A 10,280-nucleotide genomic window follows, 5' to 3' on the forward strand; every position below is an offset into this window, starting at 1 on the left:
GAGCACAGGCTCCGGACGCGCAGGCTCAGCGGCCATGGCTCACGGGCCCAGCCGCTCCGCGGCACGCGGGATCCTCCCGAAACGGGGCACGAACCCGCGTCCCCTGCATCGGCAGGCGGACTCTCAAGCACTGCGCCACCAGGGAAGCCCGCATATTAGTTTTTTGTAGGACTTACCACAAGGCATCACCTCCCAGACCGTGCGGTCTGGCGAGGCAGGTCTGAAGCCCACAGGGCAGGCCAGGCTGGGACCCCTGGGCACCGGCCCGTGCTGCCGTCCACACGTGAGCTTTCTCCTTCAGGGGAGCGTCAGCTCTGTTCTTGAGGTCTTTCAACCCATTCGATCAGGCCCACCCACATAATCCAGAATAATTTCCTTTATTTAAAGTTCCTTGGTTATGGACTTCACTCTCGTCTGCAGAACTCCCTGGCAGCGAGACCCAGATGAGTATTTGATAAATAACAGTGCTGCGGCTGAGTTACCCACAAACCTGACCATTGCTCTGTCTCGCTGGCGGGCGGCCCCACTCTCTGAATCTGTGGGTGGACAGCAGGGGATTCGGGACAAGGAAAGCATCCCACCCCCTCGTCAATATAGGAACAAAACCTATGTATCTTTCTAGCCTCTCGTATGTCTCTGCTTGCACTTCATTTTCCAGAGATGGGACGGAAGCTGGAACCGAGACTCTGGGAGCCGGGGTGTGTGTCTGAGAGTTTTAGACGCCAGGTAGGCAGCGCAGCGGCATTCAGGGCTCCTTCGAAGCAAACTTCGTGTGGAATTCAGGAGGCCAAGAGTCCAGCCCTGGAAGGTCACTCATTGTGAGGTCAGGGCAAGTCACCGTAGTTTTCTTCCCCAGTTTCCCTGTCTACAAAGTGAGACTGAAACCACTTGGCCCTGTGGGCCATTCAGGGCTGCTTGAAAGAACAAGATTCAATAAACTTCATTTTTTTTACATCAAAATGAAGAAAAGAATAGGATATATTCATGGCAAGAAGCTGGTTTCAAGGAAAAATAGACTTCACTCCCTCCCCTCACCCTCCACCCGGACTCCGGCTCTTGTCCCCCCCGGCGCCTGGTCCACGGAGGCCGGGAGATGTGTCTGTGGGGCAGGTACAAAGGCTCCGTCAGCCCTGCTCACGTCGGCCTCACGTGTGCTGCTCAGGTATCGGATGGGGCAGACGCCCCGACGGGGCCCCCACGGCCGGGCAGCTCCCAGGAGACCGGTGTTCACGCCAAGAATGACCAGAAGGGCTGTCGGAAAAAAATAAGGTGTTTGAGGGCATCCGAGAAAAATCTCAGGCCAAAGGACCTGAGTGTCTAAAACCCAGGAGGGAAAGAAACTGGAGAGGAAAACAAAACTATAAGACAACAAAATAACGTCTTTCATGTGTTTAGAGGAAGAAAAGGTCTACCTAAAATTCTACTCCCAGAAAAAAAAAAAAAAAACCTTCAAACGTGAAAGAAAAATAGACACCCTAGAGAAGTGTGTAGAAAAAGGGCATCAAAAAACTTCCCTGGTGATCCAGGAGTTAGGACTCAGCGCTTCCACTTCTGGGGGCACTGGTTAAATCCCTGGTCGGGGAACTAAGATCCAGCATGCCACATGGTATGGCCAAAAAAAGCAAAAAACAAAAGGCATCAAAGCGTCACATCTCCAGGAGAGCATGGGACGCCGTCTTCAGGCAGAAGAAAGTGGTCCCACTCAGACACAGCGACACAGATAAATAAATACAAACATTTACTGCAAATGCTCTAAGGAAGGACCCAGGACATGAGCTCTGCGGGGCGTTGGGCGTGCACACGTGCATTTAAGAGGCTGCCGGCTTCATGGCTGCTTTTCAAAATCTCATGGACACTAACCTCAAGCCATCTTGGGCTGAAGGACCGACACTTCTTTGTCCCCGGCATCCTCCCCAATATAGGTGCAGCTCTGACAGCACCTCTGCACGGGCAGGCGGGTACCACGCCCCCCCAGGCTGCCCCAGCCCTGTCGGCTGCAGCACTTTGATCCAGAAATAGAAGTGTGCATGGAGTGAACAGAAGGTCCCCATCCGGTCTGATACGTGGGAATAAACAGCCCAACAAAAATGAGCAGAAGCTGAAGAAATCAAACCACACGGTGGCAGGAGACATCCTCTGAGCCCTGAGGTGAGGGGTGAGGTCACCAGATGAGGGAGGTAACGGTCAGCCTGAGGTCCACGCAGCTCCAGAGGCAGGGCCGGACTCGCAGCCTCTGGCTCACGAACTCCTGAAGGAGCCATCGCGTGGCGTCAGAGGCAAAGGAGAAAACTGCGAAGTTCAAGGCTTAGAAAACACACCTCTCCACGTGTGGTAGGTAGGACATGCTGTTAATGTTTGCGTCTGTTTATTTGACGTCAGATGGCATAGAAACTGAGGCTGAACACTGATGGGCCACAAACTAGTCTTCATGGACTTGGAACGCCCACCCATCCTCAGACCCTTGTGTGAAGACCCCCACTCCACTCCAGAATCTGTGCTGGGGCGGGCAGAAGGGTCTCCTCTCCCCAGGGCTGCGGAAGGGCCAGTGCCCAGGAGAAAGGCTGCTCCGACCAGACCCTCCTTAGATCCACTGCAGAGTCAGGGCTGACCTGGGCTCTCCCTGCCAATACCTGGGACAGGTAAAGCCAGGTACCAGGAAGACGTGTGCTAGGCTCTTGTCTGGCATTTGTAACCTCAGCTTTATGACTGTGATGTGGTGCATGAGACGTGATGGCCCGAGTCCTGCTGGAACACAAGGGCCTCCTTTGCACATTCTAACCAGGGATGTGCAAAGGAGGTCACAGCTGGATGCAAGGTCATGGTGCTTATTGGGCATTTAAAACGGTGAGTGGAAAGGTCACCCACTTCTCCTGCGTGCACTGCAGACACTTCTGAGTAGTGAAGGCAGCGGGCCCGTGGGACCTGTTTCCACCTTCCGAGGACCTGCAGGTGAGCCGGTGACCGGTTTATTTCAAAACCACCAGAGCCCTCACGTTAAACTTTGTTGTCATTTTATTATCTCTCACTTGGTTTCCACCCCAGCATCTGCAAGGAGGAAGTGTGCATCGCTCCGTCCCTCCTTCCCCACGGCACGTGGCTCCACCATGAGGGCTGAACACCAGGGGCTGTGCAGGACAGGGAAATGGGTGATTACACTTGTGCATCCTTCAGGGTTTTCTAAGGTCTAATTTTAACCTGCATGACCGCATAGTAGTTTAGGGCTATGCAGTCTTTGGTAAATTAACCTAAATTAGGCTAAGCTTTACATTTTGTCATCAAAAATAGGAATAATAACCCAACATCTAAAATTATCATAACAGAAAAATGAGATACTATTAATCAAATGTTCAGTATAGCCTCTGCCGTGTGGTAAACACTCAGTGATACTTAACAAATCAAGAAAAGGATACGCTCCCATTCTTTAAAATCCAGCCTCTATAAGATAGTAAGCACCGTGGGCACTGCCCCAGCACTTAAGAAAATACATATTATAGTGTTGAGAGAGAGAAACAGAGCAGTAGAGAGTGAGAGAGTAAGAGTGCCCTCCAAAGTGGTGATAATTGAGCCATCTGACAAAGACTCTAAAACAAGAGCTTTGCAGGTCTCTCAAGCAACCCCACCTGAACCCTTGAATCAATTCACCAGATTGAGACACGCCCCATTCTGGCCCCGAGGCACGTTGACCAACATCCAGAGCACACCCTGTTCCTGCTTCTCCTTATTCCCTGTTCATCCGCCCCTCCAGTCGTGTGTTCGTGAATCATGTCAGTTGTGTGTATTTCCAAAGTTGTTTGGGGCAACCGTATTTGTTATTTAAATATCAAAACCATTAAAGCGTGAATAAAAAAGAAAAACAGAGTTTTTAATAAAAATTGAGTCAAATACCCTAGAAAAAGTGAGAGGGAATGGCTCAGGGGAGCCTGCTGGTGTTTTCTCAAAGGCAGCAGTGAGGACAGGAGTTTCACCCACACAGCGATGGACCCACCCGCCACAAATGCCCCGCCAGGGACACCAGGAGGCCACCGGGCGCCACTCTCATAGAGCTAAGGGGAAAATTGACTACTGTCCACTCGGAAATCAGTGAGCAGTCAGATCATCCCTCCAGATTAAAGGGAAAATAAAGGCACATTCAAAGACAGGACAGTAAGAGTCAGGAAGCCCCCCTGCAGATGGAGCAAAGGGCATGGTCAGTAAGAAAAAACTGAACCCATGATCAAGAGGTAAGAGGCCGGGAGAGATGGTAAACAAGGAAATTGACAAACTTAGATAACTTCAGTGAGAGTTTCGTAACAAGGAGACACAAAAGTGCTAGATGACTAGTTTCTTAGATAGCCTGGTGGGAGAGGGAGACTGGAATTAAGGATTTCTAGGGGCCCTGTACAATCAGATGATTAATAGAGATATTGATTAGCTTCATCCAATTTATAGTTAGATCTGAATTTAAAACCAACAGTGGGAAAAGAAGGAAGTAAATTGTATTAACTTAATAGAAGATGGGAAAAATGGGGATGGGAAGCGGCAAAAGCCGCAGCAAATAGACAATAAAATGAGATGAGACTTTGTGACTTAGAGTTTGGCAAAGGTTTCTTGGTTTCTATGTAAAGAAAAACTGTAAAGAAAAATTGACAAATTGGACATAATTAAAATGTAAAACTTGTGTTTGTTAAGACTCACCATTAAGAATATGAATAGGTAAAACACAGACTGAGAGAAAACATCTGAAAAGCACATACCTAAGAAAGGACCGGTTTGGAGGACGCACGGAGAAATCATACAACTCTATGATAAGACAAACAACCTAATACAGAAGTAATTGAAGATTCACTTCATAAAAGATGTGAGAATAGCCAATAAGCACAATAAAACGTATTTGGCATCATTAATCATCAGGAAAATGCAGATTAAATCCACACTATGACATCACTGAAATGGGACATCCCGCATTTGGGACGGCCCTTTAAACGTTAAACACACACTCACCTACTCACCAGCACAGCCTCTCCTGGCTACTCCCCCACGAGAAATGAGTGTGTGTCCACAAGACATCATGTGCACAAATGCTCACCGTAGTTTTGTTCCTGACACCCAAAACCCAAGCGGCCCGCTGCCCACCAACGGGAGAGCAGACAACAGACAGCGGAGTGTGTTCAGACCACAGAAGCCTCTCCTACTGTCACAAGGACCTGGGTCAGTGTCAGAAACGGTCCGTGAGGAAACGAGGGCTCACACAGGAGACACCGATTCCACTCCACACCAAGATCTAGAGGAGGTGAGACCAATCAGGATGGAAAAACAAGGCAGCTGGAAAAGCCAGTAGTTGCCTCTGCGGGGATGAGGGCACGGAGGGACAGGGAAGGGGCCGAGGGAAGTTCATGGCCTGGAGAAATGCCTGTCTTTTTAGAGGGTCAGGTTTCACAGGTGGATACATTTATCAAAACACAGAGAAGGTTCATTAAGATGAGGACATTTTCTTTATAATTTACAAATATTTATAATATTTATCTCCAAATTTTAAAAAAGCTATAAACAAATACTGAACTTTAGGTAATAATGTGGGTGCTGAAAATTTAGGAGGAAGTGTACGGCGGTCTCTACTGGCTTCGATATTCGTCGGAAACAGGGTAGACGCGAGGGTGTGTCATGAGGAACCACAGGGAAGGGCGCGAGAGGACCGAGGCGGTGGGTGAACAAGCGTTTGCTGTAAAATCACAAAATTCTTGCTATTTTGCCGTGTATTTAATTTTTTTCATTAAAATGTGGTGAAAGTTAATGTGAAAAAAATAAATTAAATGGTAGGATTAAGACAAAGTATGCGACCCATCAAACTAAAGGAGACTGATTAGCTCCCTGCATTAGATGCACAGACCCAGGCCACCCCTCATGGCATCCTTTCTGTTCGCTAGGAACCAGTTACGGGTCACGCTCAGGGGAGGGGGTCACACCAGGGCTGGGACCTCAGCATCTCCAGGGGCATCTTAGAAGAGCCCCAGCACCATCCCCTCTGCTCTGGTTCCTGTCTTCCCCAAATTTCTCCTAGTTGTCTCTGAGCGATACTCACAGCCTATGACCACGTGTCTGTCCTAACCTGTCCTCCATGCCCTTCCTTCCCTGGAAGCATCCACTGGAAGGGTTTGGGTGACGACTCCAGGTCTTTCTGCTCTGATGACACGTATATCTGTGCACACTTTTAAATAAGGCCACAGTTTCCCACATGATGAGCAGATGACCTTCATTCTTGTCCTCGGTTGGTCAGTTTAACAGACAAGGGAGGCCATGGCCTCCAACCCCCGCTGCTCAGACAGGGTCCAGCAAGTGCCCATGTCTAAAGATAAAACCTGCACTCTTAGCGGGGACAAGGGCTTTTTTTTTTTTTTTTTTAACAAACCCTTGTGTCGAGGGCTGACTTTCAATAGATGGTAGCGAGGAAGCTGCTTTGCCATGTATGAAATCCCAACCCTGACAAGGTTCTTTTAAAACCCAAACTACTTTTGCATTCACAATGTTTTGAGTATTTAAAAATTCATTTTTCTCTTGAGCTAGGTACAGCTGTAGTAATTCATGTGATGTTTAGTAGGGAGGAGTCTGAGTTCTAACAAAGCACAAACCTGCCTAAGGAAAGGATGGGAGCTAAAAGGGAAAATCTGAGTCATGCATCTAGGCTTTAAAATATGTCATGTGATCTCACCTGCAACAAAACCATCCTGGGGTTGACATGATCCATGGTGTCAAAGAGAAAAATCCAGCCAGAAAGGGCTTCAGAAGAGAATCAACCCTCAGAGAGGCATCTCTGGGAGAGTTCTCAGGGAGCTGTTCTAGCTCTTTTGTTGTAAGGAAAACTGAGGAAGGTATTGATGCTATAAGGAAACTGCAACCAAGGAATTTCCTGCTCAGAGACCACATGCGAATGAAACCAGGAAATATTCTAGTGTGTAGACACGAATGCTGAGAATGCCAATCAATGGAGATGGATGTTATTTAAACCAGGTGATGGGTGGACCAATTACAAACCACTAAGCTCATCACTGCCGTAAATTGAAACCTGAGTTGCCAATAAAAATATTTGTGCCTTTGCATTCTCTCTCCCTCTCCCAAATGGCAGCCTCAGTAAAATAGAAGAATAAGAAGGGGAAGACTGTCTCCCTGACAGACTTTCTGGCTGAGGATGGAGGGAATGGTGAAAGAAGCACCTACGTCCCCAAACCAGACAGCTGAGCTGATGAAACAGACGACCTAGAAGGACATGTTTCGACCACTGGCAGAGTAATGATGATGATGTGTGTAGGGCACCTCCAGTTGACTGTTCCATCCTGCCCACTGCTCCACGGGCTGCTTGGGAACCCGAGCCATTGACTGGAGCCATCTTCCCAAATTGCCACCCTACACTGCTTTTCTAGGGAACCTGCCTTATGATGTGACAGAAGACTCCATTAAGGAATTCTTTAGAGGATTAAACATCAGTGCAGTGTGTTTACTGGGTGAACCCAGCAATCCTGAGAGGTTGAAAAGTTTGGGTTATGCTGAATTTGAGGACTGGATTCCTTGCTCAGTGCCCTGAGCCTCAGTGAAGAGTTTCTGGGTAACAGGAGAATTCAAGTAGACGCTGCTGATCAAGCACAGGGTAAAGACAGGGTTGATTGTTCTTTCAGCAGAGATAGAAATCAGGATTCTGAAAAAACAGATACAGATTGGAGGCCCGTCGTGCTGCAGCTTTGATGGCTACCCACCTAGAAGAGGTGATGAAGGCTTAGAGACAAATATTGAGATCGTTATTATTCAGACCGATAGCGTGATGGGTATCGGGACAGTTACCGTGATGGCCCACGCCAGGATGTGGATCCATATGGAGCTGAGATTGCTATGATCACGGAGGCAGCAGACATTACAATAGAGGCTGCTGTGCCAGGATGGGCAGTGGCAGAAGAGCGTTTGGTAGTGAGTACCATAGGGTGACGTCTATAGAGGAGGTGAAGACCGCTATAAAGACAGATATGACGGACAAGATGACCGGTCGTGGAGCTCCAGAGATGCATACTCTTGGGATGATTGTAGGCATGATGACAGATGTCCCCCCAAAGACCCAAACTGAACCTAAAGCCTCGGAGTACTCCTAAGGAAGATGATTCCTCTGCTAGTGCATCCCAGTCCAGTCGAGCAGCCTCTCTCTTTGGAGGAGGAAAGCCCGTTGGCACAACTGCTAGAGGACATTAGAAGAGCCACTATAGAAGGAACAGGAGAAACTGCGGCATCAGCTGTGGATGAGCCAAAGCTAGAACAACCGCCTCTGGGGAGATACCCAAGCTGGCAAAGTGAAGAAACTCAGGAACGGGAATGGTCGGGGACAGGAAGTGAGTCATCACGGACTGGGACCTCAGCCACATCTGGCAGAAATGCACGAAGGAGAAAGAGTGAGAAGTCTCTAGAAAATGAAACACCCAATAAAGAGGAAAACTGTCAGTCTCTAACTTCTAAGCCTCCCAAGTCTAAACAGCCTCTAAAGGTAATGCCAGCCCCTCCACCAAAGGAGAATGCTTGGGTGAAGCAAAGTTCTAACCCTCCTGTTCGATCTCAGAGCTCAGACACAGAGCAGAAGTCCCCTACAAGTGGTGGAGGGAAAGTAGTTCCAGTTCAACCATCTGAAGAAGGACCAGTAAGGAAAGATGAAAATAGAGTAGATGGGGTGAGTGTCCCAAAAGGCCAGAGTGGTAACTCCAGCCATGGTCCAGGAAATGGAGGGAACAGAGACCACTGGAAGGGGGTCAGAGAGGAAAGATGGCAAAAAGGATCAAGATGCCAGATCTGCACCTGAACCAAAGAAAAGTGAAGGAGATCCAGCCTCTAAGTTCAGTTCTGCGAGGAGGTATATGCTGCTCTCACCACTGATGGTGAAAATGAGGGAAAAGAGTACATCCAAGAGACCTCTGCATTCTGTGCTCTCTCTTAGTCTCTCTCCCTGCTGGAACATTCGAGAGCAAATCAAACCTCTGTCCAGACAAGAAGAAATAAAACTCACCATCTCTGGAAAAGAAAAATTTGTAAAAAGCACATACTCTTCCCATTCTCAAAGAAGTCTCTTCACTTTGTTTCTTAAAGACCTCCAACCCCACGTAAACTGTCTAGTTGTAAAGTGCACTCGACAGCCAACCACACACTCCAGAGTTGCTGGGACACTCACGATGTTCTCTTCACAATTTCTCTACAGTCCTGGGATTGTTGATTATAATACTAACTGTATATTTACCTAAGAAGCTTTCTAAAAATCCAGTATGAACAAAATTCACAAGTCAAAAACCGTATTGTCAAATTATGCATCCTGCTTTTGAACTCAGGAGTGACGGTCACCAGCTCTGGCGGATGAAAGATGGGGTCACCTGCTTTGACATGCCTTCCATGGAGAAATGGGGTCTATGTCCCCTCCCCTTGGACCTGGGCCAGCTCTGTGACTGCTGACTAATAGAACACAGAGAAATGATGTGACTTTCCAAATCCAGGTCTTAAAAGAATGACAACTTCCGCTTCTGGTCTCTTGGAAAACTCACTCTTGGAGCCCAAGGTAACCATGGAAGAAATGTGACTCTCTTGCTGGAAAGATCATCTAGACAGACCTTTAGACAAGCGGAGGGGATGAGAGGCCCAGATGGGTCTGCCTTCCAGCCATCCCTTTCAAGGTACCTGAGAAGTGAGAGAGAAATCCATGTGAAAAATGGACCCTCCTGCTGCAGCCACCTAGCCTGGCATGGATCAGTGAAAATCCCTGCCTGCACTCCTGAGCCTACAAACCTTGAGCAAATAAATGGTTTGCTTCAAAGTATGAAGTCTGGAGATAATTTATTTCACAGCAATATCTTCCAGGAACTGAATTTGGTCCAGGGAATGGGCACCCACCATACCAAAAACTTCAGATAAGTGGCTGGAAGGGCCTTGAGCTGATGGTGGATGAGAGTTTGAAGGACAGTAAGGAGATTGTCCTTTGGGGGCTAGAGAGAAGGCAGCCCGCACTACACAGCAGCAGAAAATCCAGCTGCAATGCATCCCATGGCAGCACAGAGAGGAGAAAATATACTTACTGAGCTGGTGGATCTGGTGACAGATATTTCCTGGCAGAAAGCTGAAAGTACCAACGAATTTCCTAGACACATATGATAGGATTCAGACAGAGAGATGTGGGTATAAAAATATAAATAAATAAGTAAGAAATATTTAGTTTTCAGACAGAGTTAGAGGAAACATAAACTGGGACCTGCTGAGTCAAAAAATAAAACTGCCTCTTGACTGCAGCCTAT

At 47.9% G+C, this 10,280-nt stretch overlaps 1 pseudogene; it reads left to right on the top strand.

Moving 5' to 3' along the window:
- The first annotated feature begins 7,092 nt into the window (after positions 1–7,092).
- LOC103068518 (eukaryotic translation initiation factor 4B pseudogene) lies at positions 7,093–8,941 on the top strand (annotated as a pseudogene).
- Positions 8,942–10,280: the final 1,339 nt, after the last annotated feature.

This window comes from Lipotes vexillifer, unplaced genomic scaffold (genome assembly GCF_000442215.2).
Source record: "Lipotes vexillifer unplaced genomic scaffold, Lipotes_vexillifer_v1.1 scaffold1063, whole genome shotgun sequence".
Classification (NCBI taxonomy): Eukaryota; Metazoa; Chordata; class Mammalia; order Artiodactyla; family Lipotidae; genus Lipotes; species Lipotes vexillifer.